Below are 20,656 nucleotides of genomic sequence, written 5' to 3'. Positions count from 1 at the left end.
ATGTAAGATTTTCAAGAGTCTCTTAATGTAAAATTTTTCTCATCGTCTACTGCAGAGAATGCCTGAGAAAATGTTGTACGTAAATAGTATGCTTTTAAATTCGAAATAACACCCTGATCCCTAGGTTGGATGACTGAAGTCATGTTTGGCGGTAGAAATATGGCTCTCACGTTCGAATTGAAATCATTTAGATGCGTAACATGTCCAGGAGCATTATCTAATAGAAGCAAAATCTTGAAAGGAACGTCGTTGTTTGACAATATTTTTCAACCTCGGGAATGAAGCAGCATTTAAACCAATCCTCAAAGAGAGAGAGAGAGTTGTTATCTATTTATCTATGCTCTCTAATTCGATCAGAAATGCACGGGTAGGGTGGCTTTATTGATGCCCTTAAATGCACGAGGATTTCCAGAATGGCACACAAGCAGTAGTTTTAATCTGTAATCTCCTGCTGCATTAGCCCCAAGCAAGAGTGTGGCCATATCTCTTGACGCCTTGAAATCTGGCATTGTACTTTCCTCTTTGGCAATGTATGTTCGATCCGGCATTTTTTCCAATACAGAGCAGTCTCATCAATGTTAAAAATTTGCTGCATTGAATAGCCACCTTCATCAATAATTTATTTCAACACGGCACAACATTTCTCTGCAGCTGCAGAATCGGCACAAGCGACTTCACCGCATTGATTTAACGTTGTGGAAACCAGCGCGATGCTTGAACCTATTAAACTTGGGTTGGGGTTCGCCGTACTTATCCTTAATATCTTTATAAATGCTTGTTGCTTTTGCTTGAATGGTCATTAGACTCAGGGGCACTCACTTCTGAATTTGATTTTCCATCCATATTATTAACAGCTGTTCCATCTTCAATATAGCACCTGAACGCTGTTTTGTGATCACTGTTGATCCTTTAACGTATTCTTTTATAGGTGCACTGTCCCTTCAAAAAGTATTCACTGTTGAAGCAGCAAGACCTAATTCCCTTGCAAATAGATGACAAACTTTTTCCTGCTTCGTGCTTCTTAATCGTTTTCATCTTCATTTCTAAATCAATTTTGTTTCGTTTCCTAGCACTGCCAGCACTTTCACTTTCCATTGGTCCCTTTCCCTTCATCATTTGTAATACGTAAATAGGAATGAAGAGAAGTTTCTGAAAATTTGTTTTTTATATGATTGAAGATTTCAGTGAAAGGGTTCACACATTTCACAATAATAGCGTAAAAACCCACACAATTACAGTTATCGGTCTTATCGCAAATGCAATAAAATCGAGTTTACTACCCCATTTATAATTGATTGCACTAACAGAAAAGCCCAATAAACCAGAAAGTGCAAATTATTTTTTGGTAGTGACCTCCAGAAACGTGCTTTAGAAATATATCACAGAGGCGTTCAAAATTGATTCTTATAACGGGAACATACGATAACCATGAAAGTGTAGTGCAAATTTCCATTATAAATATGACATTTTTGAGAGATAAATAGCTTAGTAATATGGCGAAATTTTCAACGAATTTCAAAAACAAAAAAAAAAAAAAAAAAGTGTCTTCACATTACGATATTTTACCTACAGGATTCAAAATACGTTTCCACGATTTTTTTAAGTTTGCACCGGCGGCCGGCAAAAAATTACGTAAGTCGAGTATTACGTAAGTAGGGGAGTTCCTGTACTTTGATGCGTGCGAACGCTGCATTTTGATTCACCATGTGCTACCAGTATAGCACTACTTCCGGTAGGTGCAGGATTTGTGCATTACAGCACACATAGAGAATGGTGGATCCAGGTGTTAGTTAATCCCTGGTGGCGAAATGGCCTGAAATAACACTCTTTTTTTCAGGCCTGTCTTGTAGACGTTCTGAGCTTTCTCAGGAGTAAAAGGTGGAGATGGGCTTGTGTCTAGGAGCCACCCTTCATATCAGGACACACACAATCAATGTACAGAAAGACTACAGTATATATAAGAGCATGTATATAAATCTGTATATAAATATTGTATATAAATTGATTAATATTGTATGTAAATTGATTAAGATAACTTGAGAATGTATATACAGTTGTGTGTTAATAAATAAAAAAATAAAATAAAAAAAATCACCATGTGCTGAACGCTAGAACTGGTTGTTCTATGAACCGTGAATGTGAAGTCTGATTCAGAACGACGTACAGGATTTTTTTTTTTTTTGTCATTCATATGTGTATTATATATATAATATGTACATGTGAGTTTATGACCGATCTCTACTATTTAGATTAATTAATTAATTTATTACCGTTTCTTCTAAGGTAAAAATTAATTTTTACGGGATTTAATATATAAATTTAAATTTACGTAAGTTCAGTATTTAAAAATTAAAAGAAGAAATTTTCATTAAATACAAAATGAACGAAAAACGCAAGCAAACAACATTAAATAGATTTCTTGATAAAAAACTGAAAACTGCAAGAAAATGTACAAATATGTGGAAATGATAACGACATGACCTCTTCTTTTCCATCAAGATCTAAAGATGAGAAAAACAATGACACAGAATTAAAATTTAATTGGTCCCACGTTTGGAATGCTGACATGTGGACTGAGAAGAAAAAACATATCCTTGGCTTACATACCACACCGGAAACTTAGGATATTTGACTTATGCTGTTGTAAAAAAATTAGGGCCGTCTATAACGCAGGGAGTTAGCATTTCAAAGGAATGGAGTTTGGTAGTGGTATCATCTTATGGCAAAGATAGAAGTGCACAATTGACATCTTTGCGTAAGAAAATTTATGAACATTCAAAAAGTACTTCACATATACAGGCTGAAAAAATCTTGAAAGCTGCAAATAAACAACATTTAGAAGTGATAATTGATCAAAATAATGACTCCGAAATTATAGCACCTGTAAGGTTTTTAGAACTGCATATTATATTGGATGATGAAACATGATCGACCACATTCTGACCATTTTGAGTTGTTACAACTTCAAGAATTGAATGGTACTGTTATTGCTCACGGTTTGCGTTCAAGATCTACTAATATAATAGAGCGTGTCGCAAGACAAATGAAATTAAAATTGTGCCAACAAATTGTGGACATAAGTGGAAACATCAATTCTCATTGATGAGTCTACCACTCTAAGCAAGAAATCTACTCTGATTATTTATTTTAAATGTGAAACCAATAAAATGAAAAATCCACATTATTTGTTTCTTGATTTAATTGAATTGCCAGATCAAACAGCTTTCACAATATCAGAGTGTCTATTAAAATGTCTTGATAAATGCGGATTTGATTATAATTAAAATACTATTTAATTTCTTTTACGAACGATGGGGCAAGTGTTATCAGTTGGAGACGCAATATCAGAAATTCATGGAATTAACCATTTTCAAATATTTATGGACAAGCTGTACCCTTTGTACAATCAATCTCCAAAAAAAACAGAGAGAAATAGAAGCATGCGCTACCAGCATCGGCGAAGAAATTTAAAGGATTGGACGGGTATTTAATGTGAGGTGGGTGGCCAGCTCCTTTAGGATCGTATCAGCAGTTTGGCAAAATTTTACATCTTTATGCCACATTTTGAAAATGCCAGTAAAAAGAAAAACTGAACAATCCATGTTCAACGGATTTCATCCAAACAGTTTGTTCTAAATTTTGAGCTATTGATTCTTTCAGAGTCATTGCAAAAAAGAGATACGACAAAAAAAAAATCAGGCAAATTGATTCGTCGTACAATTCGTTACTTGGAATTTTTAAAAGATTCTCAAAAAGCAAAAAAGTTGTTAGAAGCCTCAGATGCTATTGAAAAAATGCAATTATTTTCAGTAACATTAACGGACAGTAACAAAGTGACAGTAATCCACAGAAATCAATTTCTAAACAGTATTATTAATAATGTGAAACATAGGCTGAGCGTTAGTACAGATTCTACTGAATTTACTGAAGGAATTTCAACTTCAGACATTATAAAAGAGTTGCGAATTCTTGAAACAAGCGAATGGCCATCTGAAATTGATCTTGGATTTGGAGAAAATGAAATAGAATCTCTCTGTAAACGTTTTAATTTATCTTTCCCAAAATGTTTGAATGCCTACAGGGACTGTTTAGCTAATAGTGGTCGTAGCGTGAAGGGCCGCGCCGTATATATTGTCTACCCGTGTTCAAAGAAAAAATATTCTGCCCCAGAACATTGTAATCCCCCTCCCAAAAAAAAAAACATTTTTTGTAATAATATTTTATCGATATTAGAATTTATAAATAATATTTACATTTTTTATTTTATTTACTTATCACGCTTTATTCATGCTACACATATTTGAACATGAAAAGGTAACATAAAATAAAGAGAGCTTTGTGCAAACAGTTTTATCGAAATTTGATATCACTTAGTTTTGAAAAAAAAATCGTGAAAACAGATATTAGCATTAGCATTAGTATAGACATATGATGCAAGAAACCAAGCTTATGCAGCATCAGCCAAAAAAAAAAAAAAATAAACTTTCCACTTCACCCCTCCGTTCGTTCGAAATACCTGTCCAGCTGAGCCTTAAATTTATTTAGGCTATCAACTTCCAAAACAAGGGATGGAAGTCTGTTCCACAACCAACTATCTGCTGGCTAAAGGCAAATTTCCCCACATCTATCCTACATCTGTCTTTCCTCAATCTGAATTTATGCCCTCTCAGGTGATTATTCTGAGCAAGAGGAAGAATCCCATCAGCATTGAGCATGCTCATACCATTCAAGGCTTTAATACACCTCTATTAGATCACCTCGCCGATGCCTAGTCTCCAGACACTGTAATTTGCAAAATTTTAGCCTTTCTTCTTACAAGCAACCCTTTGTTCCATTTACTAATCTTGTTGCCCTTCTCTGTACTAGTTTCCAGCAGCTCTACATCCTTCTTGAAATGAGGCCTCCAGACCTGTATACAGTACTCAAGTTGTGGCCTGACCATTGCCTTAAACAAGGGAATAATCACCTCCTTATACCTGCTAGAAAAATTTCTGTATATCATTGACAAGACACCATGAGCTACTCTTGCAGACCGTCTGCACTGCTCAGAGAACTTCATATATGCCTGCACAATTACCCCCAGGTCCTTTTCATTCTCTACCACTGTCAGTGCAGTACCACAGAGTTGATACGTTGCTCTGGATTTGCTGTTTCCCGTATGTAGTACTTTGCATTTGTCAATGTTCAACTTCACATGCCACCTCTCAGCCCATCTGCTCAACCTTTTCAGATCCGTTGCAGCAGCATGGCGTCAGTAGTGTCCTTAACAACCCTGCCAACCTTTGTATCGTCTGCAAACTTGAAAATTAAGCTTGATATACCATCATCAAAATTATTAAAAATACAGAAAACAATAATGGACCCAACACTAAACCCTGAGGGACTCCATTAATAACATTAGTTCACGATGAACAGTGTCCTTTGATTACCACTCTATCTTCTCTCCCTCAACCACCCCTTTAACCATAGCAGCAATTTCCCTCCAATGCTACACTGCTCCAATTTGTGCAGCAGTCTTCCATGTGCAACAGTACTACCAAAAGCCTTTCTACGATCCAACTATATAATATCAAAGTTATTCCCTGCATCCAGTTCTTTTGTGACTGCATCATAGTATCCAATCAAATTGGTCAGGCAAGACTTCCCTTAACAAAACCATGCTGTGTCCGAGCTATAACTGAAGTCTTGTCTAGATGATCCTGCAGTGCTTCTTTAACCAGTGCCTCCATTAATTTTCCTGGAACAGAAGTTAAACTCATAGGTCTATAATTACTTGTGCCAGCCTTTGATCCTCCTTTGTGAATTGGGGCCACATTTGTACATCTTCAGTCTATGGGTACCTCCCCTGAGTCCAAGGAAGCTCTCATAATTATGGCTAAGGGTTTGCTTACTTCCTTTGCTGCCTCCTTTAATATAACTGGATAGATCCCATCCACCCCAGGTCCCTTTCTTGTGTTCATCTTCAACAATTTCTCCTCCACTTTACTCTCAGTTATTACAAGATTCTCTAGCTTACTGCCAAAGTTGAATACACCTCTGGCATTCCCCTCGCTGAATAACTCCTCATATGTGAATGTCGATACAAAATATTCATTTAGTTTGTTAGCTACTTGAGCAGGATCATCAACAGTTGAATCATCGATAACAAGTGGACCAATCTGATTCATCCCCTTCCTTCTAGAGTTTACATAAGTAAAGAACTCTTTGCTGTTTTTCTTTGCATCCCTTGCCAAAGATTTCTCGTAATCTGCCTTCGCCTGCCTAACCTCCTTTGTAACTTAGTTACAGATCAACTTATATCTATCATAGGCTTCTGTGTCAGATGTTAATTTATATGAATCCCATGCATTTTTCTTCTCTACCATATGTCTCATTAGTTCATCTGACATACATTTAGGCCTAAAGCTATGAACAATATTTCTTAGTTGGTATGTAAAGCCTAGTAGTTTCCAAGATAATTTCTTTGAATGCTTACCATTTTGAATTTGCTGTCGGTAACATGATCAGTTGGTCCCACTGTATAGAATTTAAATACTGTCTCAGACCATCGTAGTCGACTTTACGAAAGCAATAACCCTTCCCTTTATCCCTGATGGTAGTTGGACACTTAAAAGTTATAGTATGTCTTAAAGTACTGTTTTATTGGACTAAATTAAAAAAAAAAAAAAAATTAAACCCTTGCTATTTTTTGAATTTAGCCCTGATGGTAGTTACCTCTTTGAGTAAATCCCACTTCAGAAAACTGTGATCACTGCCACCTAGTGGTTCCTTTATCTGCAGATTCTTAATGCATGAAGAATCACTACTGATAATCAAATCAAGAGTATTACTCCCTCCCTCTAGTTGCCTCCCGAACATGCTGATGTAGAAAACAATCATCCAATAAATCCACAAAAGCCTTGTTAGTGTGTGAGTGACCAGCCCACCAATTCCAGTCAATATCTGGGAAATTGAAATCCCCCATTATAAGACTCTGTGATTTACTAGCCCACTCTATTTCCCTGTAGAGTTTCTTATTATACTCATCAGAGTCATTAGGCCTATAGCACAATCCTACTCTCAACTTTGATCTCCCAATGCTTATGTCACACCAAACTGACTCGACACTGCACTGTCCTGCGATGTCGACTGGCTTCACTTCCTTGGATTTTATGTGTTTCTTAACTAATAGCATAACCCCTCCTCACTTCCTATCCTGTCTATCCTTTCTGTAGACGTTGTACTCCCCAAATTCCAGTTCTGCATTCCGTATATCTGTGCGACACCACGTCTCTGATATCCCAACAATATCCACCTTTGATGCTTTGAACAATACCTCAAATTCATCAAATGTATTTACCAAACTCCTAGCATTGGTGTACACGCAAGTATACATGCACCTGTTCCTATTCTTAGCTACCCTAACAGAACCGATGTGTTTACTTGTACCGCAGTGACTCCCAGTAGTCTCTGAAATATCCTGCATCTTGTTTTCCAGGCTTCTGTTCATTCCAATTGAAGCAGTGCAAAAATCACTTTCACCTCTGCCAGTGGCTGCTGTTAACCTATTAGTGCTTGTATCCCCCGAAGCTAGTTTTCCGACCCACCTAACACTGCCTCGATAGCATCAGCAAATATTCTTGCACTGTTTCTATTTAAGTGTATCCCGTCCCTGTAGAAGCAGTCTCTCCTGTTAACAATTACAGACCAGGCTGAAAAAATTCTACCCCTTTCGCTTTGCACAATATTTCCAGGGCCGAATTGATCGACAAGGCTCTCATCATATACTCCCTTCTATCGTCTCTGGGCAGAATTGCAGACACTTTCAAATTCAACCCTAATTCACAGCTTTTTTTCAACAGTGACCTGTACTTGTTAAGTAGATCAATATTAATAATAATTGTTATAAAAATACATAAATATATAATAATAACTTATTTATAATTAAACATAATTACATGTATAAAGTTTAATACATGTATTATTACTATTTTTAACTTATAAAATAAATTGAAATAAAATGACTAGATATTAAATAAATTGAACTTTTCGGGCTTTCAGTTCTGAAATTGCAGTAAAATGTCCCAATCTGTCTTGGGACATTGTACTACGAAGATAATTTTTAATTATTTTTAATATGGGAAATGATCTTTCCCGGTAGCTACACTCACTGGCAATGTATGAAGTATTCTTAGAGCAACCACTGCGTTTGGAAAAATGCTGCATAAATTATTTTCAAAAATATAATCTAATACTTCTGTTACGCTCAAAGCTTGTTTTAAAATATTTTTAATACTCTACAGTATTTTTAATTCGTTTGCATGCCAATGGCATCGATATCCTTTTCGTTTTTGATAGTCTGTTCATTTATTTTGTAAATCTTTACAACATTTTAGAATTACTTGATCGGTTACATGCTTTAAAAACATTTTGTTCTGTTAATTTTGTTGAGTTGTGTAGTATTTATTATGTCCATATGAAGCATGCACGCATTCTTTAGTTCACTGAATCCAAGATATAATTCTTTGAAAATATTCGAGTACTGTATTTACAGTAAGAAAGGAGGCGCTGCACTAATGTTATTTATCAGGTCATCATTAAATAATAATAATAATAATAATAATAATAATAATAATAATAATAAAGTACTTGAACTGGAGCATTTCGGTACGAAATAATGGGTTAAGTGAAAACTTTGATTACTTGGGGGGGGGGGGTGTAATCAAAGTTTACTTTGGCTACGCAATTTTTGAACGGTTCCTAGTTCAGGGTACATGCGCATAATGCTCACCTGAAACATGTTTTTTTTTTAAATCAACTATTGGCCGAATATCTAAATAATAAAAGATTTGCTTTCCAATCTTTTCTGAACAACGGCGAATCACTAAACTACAAAGAAACAGCTACCCAGAGAAGATGAAAAGGTAATAAAACAAAGTTTCATATCGTTACTTTATATGCGATAAGTAAAAACTATTTTCCATAGTAATTTTGAAGGTCAGTCATTAAATTATGACGTTATACTTTCATACTGGATTTCGATATTTCTCACTATAAAAACAAATATGGCAGCCTTATATAGTAGAAGACGCATCAAATATACTAGTACGTAGGAAACCATAGATCATTGAATATCTGTCAGCTGTCATCTTATTGTATTTACGCACTCAGGGTTACTTGGAAGTTATCCATGCATACTAAATTGCCTGGCTGCTAATTCCGCTGACAGTGTTATTGTAGTATGGCTTCGTTACTTATGAAGTGTGTAAGGTCTTGACATTTACAACCAACTGGAATGATCTTCCATCTAATCTGGAGTGCCAAAAGTGCATTCATGATATATATATATATATATTTATGTTTTAAACTTTAAATCTGTTTATTTTTTTTTTATACCTAGACACGTGCCGTTTAAAGGTGCTAGTGGAGCTGCAGCCCTGGGCCCAAACTTCTATAGGAAACCCCCGAAATTAATGTTATTAATATATATTAAAAATAACAAAACTATAAGTACGATAAATATTTGTATTGATGATTTATTGTAAACTCTACCGACTTTGTTGTCGTGCCGGAATATAAACAGAAAATTAATTAATTTAGTATTGCCTAAGAATCAAATTCTAATAAATTTATTTTTTAATTTTCAGTTAATATTTTAATAATAATACTGTATTTGTTTTTTCAAGTCTTTCAAAAACCGGAAGGTATACACTATTAACCTAAAAAAATCCAGAGGGTATACGGCGTTTGTTTGTTTTGTTATGATAGAGATAAGAATTAAAATCTCGTAAATGATATGATGAATTAAATCAAATAATAGGCTGAATTGGTAAGCCAATTAAAAGGGAGTGAACCAGGGGCTCATATCTGGTGAGTATGGGCTTGGCATACCCAGGGTTCTGAGCTGGACATCATCATTCTTCTCTTATTGGTGATTTTCTTCTACTTTTCTCTCTCTTTCTCTCTCTCTCAGGGTAACTCAATTCGGGAATTTTTTTTTTTTTTTTTGGCTGGTGCAGCCTTAGCCTCAGGCTTCCTTGCACCATATGGCCAATAATAATAATAATAATAACTGTAAAGCAAAAGTAATATTTTAAAAATATAAAGGAATAGCAAGCATCAGATAAAAGTGGAAACATTTAGTAAAATAGTCTAAAGAGGGGGAGGAAAGAAAATTACAAAAAAAAATCTGATGCAAACTAAACATCAATATTGATACATTATACAGTTATTTCATCAGAAGATTACACCTAATTATGTATCAGTTGCCTGCGTTTCTATGCTTACCCGTGTTTGTGGAAGAAAAGGGAATTCAAAAATAAAATATGAGTAAGCATAGAAACGCAGGCATTGTTACATAACCAGGTATAGTCCCCTGATGAAATACCTGTACTGTATTATGTTTTCTTCCTCTTTAGACTATTTTACTAAATTTTTCCACCTTTACCTGATGCTTGCTATTCCTTTATATTTTCAACTTAATACTTTTGCTTTTCTCCCGTTTACCAATTCAGCCTATTATTTGATTTAATTCATCATATCATTTAGGATATTTTCATTCTTTCTATCTATCTCCGACCTTCAATACTTCCCTTTCTTCTATGCTTCGCCTTTTAGTTTTGGCATTTTGTGTAATTTGCACCTCCATCTAAATGCTTATCAACAGTTTTATTACTTCTACCACATACAGTAGAACTCGGATAAGAAGTTTTCCAAGGGACTGGAGAGTTAGAACTTCTTACGCGGTTAACCTGCTTAGAAGGGAAAATGATCTAAGGGTATAGAATATTAACTACACAGATAAAAATGAAAAGATACACATAAGTTAAAGTTGATTTTTAAGTACTATTTCAGAATTTATAAATATTTTACTGTGCCAATCGGAAACATTTTTAAACTGAGGATTTCTAATTGCTTAACATTCTGTTGGCAATGTTAACATGGCAATCTGTTCATTAAACTGATTGCCATGTTGAAAGGATGAGCTCCTTTGGAGTTACGACGTACTTTAAAAGGTCACAATTACAATAAGACAACAACAATCCACTAAGTAATTCAGAACTGTTCACAACCATCGAAGTTAACGTTTAACATGGCCTACGTATCCAATTATGGATACCGATGAAAACAATTGCAATATGTCACTTCCATTATATCAAAATGTTTATACTAAAAAGGTTTTATTGCTGAAAGCCTCAGATTACGGAAAAGTTCATAGTAACCACAGGGGCTCACATCTAACCCAGGGTTCTGAGCTGAATATTATCATTCTTCTCTTTTTTCGTGATTCCCTTCTACTTTTGACTCTTGCTCTCTCTTTCTCTGGGTAACTCAGTACTTTTTTTTTTTTTTTTTATGCTGATACAGGAAAAGCCTCAGGCTTCCTTGCCCTATATAGATAATAATAATAATAAACCACCGAAGTAGGTGAAGTGGCATCGTTTCTGTTATATCTCATATTGTGAATGCTTTCACAACGAGTTGCCCTGATATTGCACTACCTGCAATAAGCAACACTTCGCCAATGGAGAAGATCAACGTTACTTATTCTTGGCGGATACCACCACACTGGGTTGGGGGGGGGTATCGAGGGGTAGTGGTATCCGTCGAGAATAAGTAACGTTAATCTTCTCCATTGGCGAAGTGTTGATTATTGGAAATAGTACAATATCAGGGCAATTTGGTTGTTATTTGGTTTTTAGGAGCATTAGCAACTAAGGCCATATTGCTCCGGGAAATGCGGTGGTCATTCTCTCACCTTTCCGCATCCTCCGTATTTGGTGGTGAAAATCTCGAACCCCGGTCTAATCAAGAAGCGTGTGTTATGCACTGCTGCTCCTTCCCACCTGGCTACAGAGGCGCCCAGGGCAACTTGTTGTGAAGGCATTCACAACAAGTATGAGATACTGTACATGAAATGTTGAATCCAAGGGGGTGACCGGGGGCGAGTTTCACCCCGGGTGGAATAAAATTCCTCTCGGTGAAAAATAGTAATTATTATTTTATAAAACACGAATTCAATAAATTTATGTCAAGTAAACAACGCGAAAATCACATCAACTAAGTGTGGTACTTGTTAGGTAGTAGATGGTGAAAATAAATCACTAAAATTCAAGACACGAAATTTTCAAGATAATTAAATGGGCAATATTTCTGGCTGCACACATTATAACTAAACGCGGCAATTTCAAGTGTCCGAATTTTCGTTTTATGGTTTTTAGTTTCCTTTTATTTTCACACAACCCATCTCTTGGTACAGAAACGATCTACTTGTGACTAATTCTTTGTTTGTATATCGCAGACAAGATTGCAGGCCGCGAATAGGTTCGCCTGAATTGGTTCCTGACAGACGCTGTTGTAATTGCAATTATAAAGTGTCCCGCGGCTTTCAGGGGAGTCTGCAGCTACTAATTCAATCGTCAGCAGTGTCGCTTTATGGTTTTCACATTCCTTTTTTCTTTTTTTTTTTTTTGTTTGTTTTTTTTTTTCACAGCAAGAGTATACTTGTGGCTAATTCTTCCCTTTGTAAACCGTAAACGAGACGGTTTCGTCGCAGCATATAACCTTTTATTATATATGCACCTGTACTGTAATATTGCAAGATTGCATGTAGATAATCTGAGGGCCCAAATGAGTTATCGGAAAAATTAATAAATGATTGATACACATGCAAGGAAAAAGCAAAGAAGAATAACATTATTACTATACAGTACTTACATTTGATTATAATTTGTATAATTTTTTTTTTTTTTTTTGCAAATTTTAATCTGTGATTTTCATATTAAACTGTGATTATTGTCAGTAATGTGGTTTTTGTAAACTGACTATTAGTACTGTATTTAGATGTTAAATAATAAATATTTCCTTTTGTTTCCTATTTTTTTTTCTCATATTCTCTTATTATAACATTCATAAATATAGATATGCATAATCTGTATATTTATGCATATTGTGCATAAATTTATATTTATGCATAAATATAAATATACAGATTTGTTTGTAACATGTACATATATTGTAAATATTAAATAATAAAAATATATATATATACTACATGAACCTCAGAAGTTTACATTCTTCCTCCTCCGTTGCATGTACCCATGAAGTTTACATTTTCACCCCCGTCCCGGTGCACACGCTCTGGATTCAACACTGTGTACACGTATATGAGTATTTTGCATCTACATTCACACATGAGGAATTATTAAGGTTTGAAAATGGCAGAAGGTTATCAAATTGTAGCACAATACTTAATGATTTTGTAATAACTGGGAGCAAAGTGGAGGAGAAATTGTTGAAGTAAAACATAAGAAAAGCACCTGGGGTGGATGGGATCTATCCAGTTATATTAAAGGAGGCGGCAACGCAACTAAGCAAACCCTTAGCCATAATTATGAGAGCATCCTTGGACTCAGGGATGCTCTCACGGACTGGAGATGTGCAAATGTATCCCCAATTCACAAAGGGGGATCGAAGGGTGACACGAGTAATTACAGACCAGTTAGTTTAACTTCTGTTCCGGGTAAAATAATGGAGTCACTGGTTAAAGATGCATTGCAGGATCATCTAGGCAAGACTGCAGCAATAATTGAGACACAGCATGGGTTTGTTAAGGGAAAGTCTTGTCTGACAAATTTGATAGGATATTATGATGTGGTTACAAAGGAACTGGATGCAAAAAATAATTTCGATATCATATATTTGGATTTCAGGAAAGCTTTTGACATTGTTGCGCATGGAAGACTATTGTACAAATTGGAGCAGAATGGTATTAAGTTGCTACAATGGATAAAAGGATGGTTTTATGTGGGAGAAAACAGAGGGTGGTAATCAATGGGTGCTGCTCTTCGTGGACTAATGTTATTAGGGGAGTCCCACAGGGTTCGGTGTTGGGTCCACTGTTGTTTTGTATATTTATCAATGATATTGATGAAGGTATATCAGGCTTAGTATCGAAGTTTGCAGATGATACAAAGGTTGGCAGGGTTGTTAATGACAGTAATGGCAGTGTGCTACTGCAACAGGGTCTAGATAATTTGGGCAGATGGGCTAAGAAGTGGCAACTGAAGTTTAACCTTGATAAATGCAAAGTACTGCATATGGGTAGAAGTAACCCGAGAGAAAAGTACCAACTGTGTGGTACTACACTTAAAGTGGTAGAAAATGAAAAAGACCTGGGAGTAATTGTGCAGTCAGATATGAAGTTTTCTGAGCAATGCAGACAGGCTGCCAGGGCAGGTCATGGGGTTTTGTCAGTGATATATAGGAATTTAGCTAGCAGGGAAAACGAGGTGATTGTCCCTCTGTATAAGGCAATGGTCAGGCCACACCTTGAGTACTGCGTGAAGTCTGGAGGCCTCATTTTAGGAAGGATGTATATTTACTTGAGCGTGTACAGAGAAGGGCAACAAGATTGGTGAGGGGAATGAAGGGATCCTCTTACCAAGGGAGGCTTAAGTTCTGCAAATTGCAGTGTCTGGAGACTAGGCACCTGCGTGGTGATCTGATTGAGGTGTATAAGGCCTTGAATGGGTTGAGCACGCTGAATTCTGATGGGATCCTTCCACTTGTTCAGATTACGAATCTAAGGGGCAAAAATTCAAATTAAGAAAGGACAGATGTAGAATAGATGTTCGGAAATTTTCCTTTAGCCAGCTGGTGGTTAATTGCTGGAACAAACTTCCATCTGTCGTTGTGGAAGTTGATAGGTTGAATAAATTTAAGGAGGAACTGGACAGGCATTTGGAGGGAATGGTGTGATTTTTTTTTTTTTTGGCTTATGCTGCATAAGCTCATACACTTGCTTTCTTGCATCACATGCCACTGCTACTACTACTACTACTATATCAAAAACGATGCCATTTCACCAACTTCGGTTGTTTACTATGAACTAAAATGATGCTTAGCATCATTTTAGTTCATAGTAAACAACTGAAATTTGTGAAACTTGTTCGATTACCAAACGTTTAATATTTTTTTTAATACTAAAAATAAATAATTTCTACTAGGAAGTTCACCCCGTGCTCGCCCCTCCTCGCGCACGGTTTTCTACGTAAAATGTAGAGGATTACGGAGTAAGTCAAATCTTTTGTATATGTAAAAGACACACCTGTCGAAACCCACTGGTCGATATCTAATCAGAAAATGACCTATGTAATTATTCACCTGTGCATTTGTAGTGCGCGGCATTCTCAAGGTCGAATAAATATCACGGTAAAAGCCAGAACGGTGTTCACCCTCCAACATGGCGTTAAGCAAAACAGTAGAAAGCAGTGATTGACAAGTTGTGACTCCCATATTTCGACAAACGGACAGGAACAAAGCAGTGATTGGCAGATGCCACTGCTTTCCTCGCCCACTGTCTTCCTAGGGTGTTTTTTCCCACATTTGCTGCTTTTTTTAAATCGGGAACTCGTTTTTTCCATTTTAAAACAGCAGGATGGAGAGATGAACACTGTATTGGCTGAAGTCTAGTATAATATACTGGCCTTCAGCCAATATCACTATGTAATTATTTACCTGCGTTTACATAGGTCACATAGTTTTCCTATGTGACCTTTTGCTTCGGGTTCCATAATAGATGAGGAATATTGTTGCATCCAAAAGAGCAGGACTAAATTATTTAACTGAAATATTTACAAACTATACAAATATTTAAAATATTTGCAAAATACGAAACCACAGTATTTACAAATATAGAATATTCATTAATATACAAAAAACGTTACAATGGAACATCAAATGTTAGACAGAGAATCACGTGCACGAGGTTTGTGAACGTTTTGCAGGCATTGTCAATAATTAATTGCATTTGTAGTGACGTAATTGCCTCGCCCTCTTCTCCCATTGGCTCGAATGGTCACTAGGTTGAAAACATTTTTAATGTATAGATAGATATTTAAAAAAACGTATTAAGTAGGAAAACGCCATTATAATAATACACTGTGTTATTCTTTATCGCGAACTTTTTACCTGGGAAACTTCTTAAGCGGAAAAATAATACATTACAACATATAGAATTGAAATTGGGACTTAAGAAACCAAACCTATTACTGGGGAAAACTTCTTATGCGGGAATTTCTTATTCGAGTTTTACTGTATATACTTCTGTATCCTTTGCTGCTTCGCGCGGAAATCCTCCTTTTTCATCCATCGCTTTCACAAATATTTTATCTAACCTAGCTTGATGTGCACTAGAGACAAACAGATTTTTAATTTATCCACCAGAGGAGGATGTGCTACATTTTTCTGACCTAGTGTAGTTTCTGAACGATCTGAACATTTTTTTTACCCTGTAATGGCAATCCTTCCCTCTGCTGTCCGACTCGCATAAAAAGCAACAGTATTTAGTGTATCCACCTTGCAACCCAGTCAGCAAAGCTACCATTTTTAGGCCGCCACAGATATTTCATTTGTATTCTTGATAGCATATTTTTTGCAAAAGAACCTGTAGGTTCTTTTGCAAAAATAACCTGTGAACTGCATGAACCTGTAGGTCCATACAGTTCACATGAAGTACGTTTACTTCATGTGAACTGCATGGACCAATTGTATAGATGAATATTTATTTCCATTATGGAATAAAACTGCTTTCAAACTAATCTTGGTTGAATAAAAGAAAAGCCTCCACTGCTCGGGGCTTTTGCTCCAGATAACGCTGATTTTTAAACGCAGTCGACAAATTACTTAAATTCGACTGAGTTAATAGGAACAGCGAAACTCCTGTGTCTACATCCATAGTAAAACTCTGTCTTAAACAAGCAGGACTTCATGGGCGTGTAAAGGTCCGAAAACCCCTATTAAACTGGCAAAACCGAAAGAAACGGTTGGCTTGGGCTAAGAGCCATCAGGCGCCTCTGTAGCCAGGTGGGCAGGAGCAGCAGTGCGTAGTACACGTGCCCGTGACCACCAAATACGGAGAATGCAGAAAGGTCAGGGAATGACCACCGCACATCCCGGAGCAATATGGCCTTAGTTGCTAATGCTCCTAAAAATCAAATAACAACAAGAGCCATCAACATTGGACAATTGAAGAGTGGAGAAACATACTGTGGGCGGATAAATTAAAAATTGAAAATTTTGTATACAAGCATAGAATTTAAGTATTTAAGTGAGAATAACAACGGAATAAAAAATGGTGCCACGTTGTTTAGTACCTACAGTCAAGTACGGTGGAGGTTCCATCACGATCTGAGGTTGCTTCTGTTTTTCTACAGTGGGTGACATCGTCAGAATTGAAGAAATTTTAAAAAAAGAAGGCTGTAAAGATATTCTTGAACATAATACAATATCCTCTAGACTTCGACTTTGTGAAAGAAATTTATATTACAACAAGATCCCGAAGCAGTTCTAAGCTGTGCAGGACTCTCTAGTAACTACAATGGTGGGGGGGGGGGATATTGCAAATTATGGTCTGGCCACTGAATATCGTCAAATTCCTTGAAAACTGCCTATCCTTTATGGAAACCTTGTAGTAATGTACATATCGCTTGAAATAATGTTAGTTAAGTCACTATTATAAAATTAATTACCAGAATGCCACGTATGTGCAGGGCAGTGATAAAATCTCGTGGAGGATATTTTGATGGAATAAAACTGCTTACAAACTAAAAAATAAAAATTTATAGATTGAAAGCAATTTTTAATAAAAATTCTTAAAATAATTTGTAGAGTATTTTTATTTTAAATTGTCATAGTCACATTGTCATAGCTAATTTCAAATAAATAAAATAAAATAAATAACGAAAACTGTTGTTATACGCTGTGATTCTATTTTAGGAGGGCGTGAATCTCTCTTTTTTTTTTTTTTTTTTTTTTTTTTTGATTCGAACAAGGCTTTTAATTTTACCTCAATTTCCATATGAGTTTGTCTATTGCCAGTAGGAATTTGAAGCACATATGAGTCCCATCTCAGTAACCAGTATTCTGCTGTATAGGCTTTCTTCACATCGGTTAGCATTAGCATTAGTAGAGGCATATGATGCAAGAAAGCAAGCTTATGCAGCATCAGCCAAAAAAAAAAAAAAACAACCCTTCCACTTCACCCCTCCGTTCGTTCGAAATACCTGTCCAGCTGAGCGTTAAATTTATTTAGGCTATCAACTTCCACAACAAGGGATGGAAGTCTGTTCCACCAACCAACTACCCGCTGGCTAAAGGCAAATTTCCACACATCTATCCTACATCTGTCTTTCCTAAATTTGAATTTATGCTCTCTCAGGTGATTATTCTGAGCGAGAGGCAGTATCCCATCAGCATTGAGCATGCTCAAACCATTCAAGGCTTTATACACCTCTATCAGATCACCTCGCCGGTGCCTAGTCTCCAGACACTGTAATTTGCAAAACTTAAGCCTTTCTTCGTAAGAGCAACCCTTCGTTCCGTTCACTAACCTTGTTGCCTTTCTCTGTACTCGTTCCAGCAGCTCTACATCCTTCTTGAAATGAGGCCTCCAGACTTGTATACAGTACTCAAGGTGCGGCCTGACCAAGGGAATAATCACCTCCCTATCCCTGCTAGAAAAATTCCTGTATATCATTGATAAGACACCATGAGCTACTATTGCAGCCCGTCTGCACTGCTCAGAGAACTTCATATCTGCCTGCACAATTACCACTAGGTCCTTTTCATTCTCTACCACTGTCAGTGTAGTACCACAGAGTTGATACGTTGCTCTGGGGTTGCTGTTTCTCATATGTAGTACTTTACATTTGTCAATGTTAAACTTCATTTGCCACCTCTCAGCCCATCTGCTCAATCTTTCCAGATCCTGTTTCAGCAGCATAGCGTCAGTAGCGTCCTTAACAACCTTTGTATCGTCTGCAAACTTGGACATTAAGCTTGATATACCACCATCAATATTATTTAGAAATACAGAAAACAACAATGGACCCAACATTGAACCCTGAGGGACTCCACTAATAACATTAGTCTACGATGAGCAGTGTCCATTAATTACCACTCTCTATCTTCTGCCACTCAACCATACCTTTATTCAAAGCAACAATTTGCCACCAATGCCACACTGCTCCAATTTGTGCAGCAGTCTTCCATGTGCAACAGTATCAAAAGATTTCTAAAATCGAAATATATATCAAAGTTATTCCCTGCATCCAATTCTTTTGTGACTACATCATAGTAATCAATCAAATTGGTCAGGCAAGACCTTCCCTTAACAAAACCATGCTGTGTCTGAGCTATAACTGAATTCTTGTCAAGATGATCCTACAGTGCTTCCATTAATTTTCCTGGAACAGAAGTTAAACTCACAGGTCTATAATTACTTGTGTCAGCTTTTGATTCTCCTTTGTGAATTGGGGTTACATTTGCACATCTCCAGTCTGTGGGTACCTCCCCTGAGTCCAAGGAAGCTCTCATAATTATGGCTAAGGGTTTGCTTACTTCCTTTGCTGCCTCCTTTAATATAACTGGATAGATCCCATCCACCCCAGGTGCCTTTCTTGTGTTTATCTTCATCAATTTCTCCTCCTTTACTCTCAGTTATTACAAGATTCTCTAGCTTACTGCCAGAGTTGATTACACCCCTAGCATTCCCCTCGCTGAATAACTCCTCATGTGTGAATGTCGATGCAAAATATTCATTTAGTTTGTTAGCTACCTGAGCAGGATCATCAACAGTTGAACCATCGATATCAAGTGGACCAATCTGATTCATCCCCTTCCTTCTAGAGTTTACATAAGTAAAGAACTCTTTGCCGTTTTTCTTTACATTCCTTGCCAAAGATTTCTCGTAATCTGCCTTGCCTGCCTAACCTCCTTTGTAACTTGGTTAAGATCAACCTGTATCTGTCATAGGCTTCTGTGTCACATGTTAATTTGTATGTATCCCATGTATTTTTCTTCTCTGCCATATGTCTCATTAGTTCATCTGACATCCATTTAGGCCTAAAGCTTGAATAATATTTCTTAGTTGGTATGTAAAGCCTAGTAGCTTCCAAGATAAGTTCTTTGAATGCTTCTCATTTTGAATTTGCTGTTGGTAACATCATCAGTTGGTCCCACTGTATAGAATTTAAATACTGTCTCAGTCCATCGTAGTCGCCTTTACGGAAGCAATAACCCTTCCCTTTACCCCTAATGGTAGTTACCTCTTTGAGTAAATCCCACTTCAGCACACTGTGATCACTGCCAATTAGTGGTTCATTTATCTGCAGATTCTTAATGCATGAAGAATCACTGCTGATAATCAAATCAGGAGTATTACTCCCTCTAGTTGCCCCCCAAACATGCTGATGTAGAAAACAATCATCCAATAAATCCACAAAAGCCTTGCTAGTGTGTGAGTGACCAACCCACAAATTCCAGTCAATATCTGGGAAATTAAAATCCCCCATTATAAGACTCTCTGATTTACTGGCCCACTCTATTTCCCTGTACAGTTTCTTATTATACTCATCAGAGTCATTAGGCCTATAGTACACTCCTATTCTCAATTTTGATCTCCCAATGCTTATGTCACACCAAATTGACTCGACACTGCACTGTCCAGCGATGCCGACTGGCTTCACTTCCTTGGATTTCATGTGTTTCTTAACTAATAGTATAACCCCTCCTCCCTTCCTATCCTTTCTGTAGACGTTATACTCTCCAAATTCCAGTTCTGCATTTCTTATATCTGTGTGACACCACGTCTCTGATATCCCAACAATATCCGCCT

This window comes from Mastigoproctus giganteus, chromosome 1, assembly GCF_048544385.1.
Source record: "Mastigoproctus giganteus isolate SK-2022 chromosome 1, ASM4854438v1, whole genome shotgun sequence".
Classification (NCBI taxonomy): Eukaryota; Metazoa; Arthropoda; class Arachnida; order Uropygi; family Thelyphonidae; genus Mastigoproctus; species Mastigoproctus giganteus.
The sequence above is the reverse complement of the archived record's forward strand: the minus strand, read 5'-3'. Positions refer to the sequence as shown.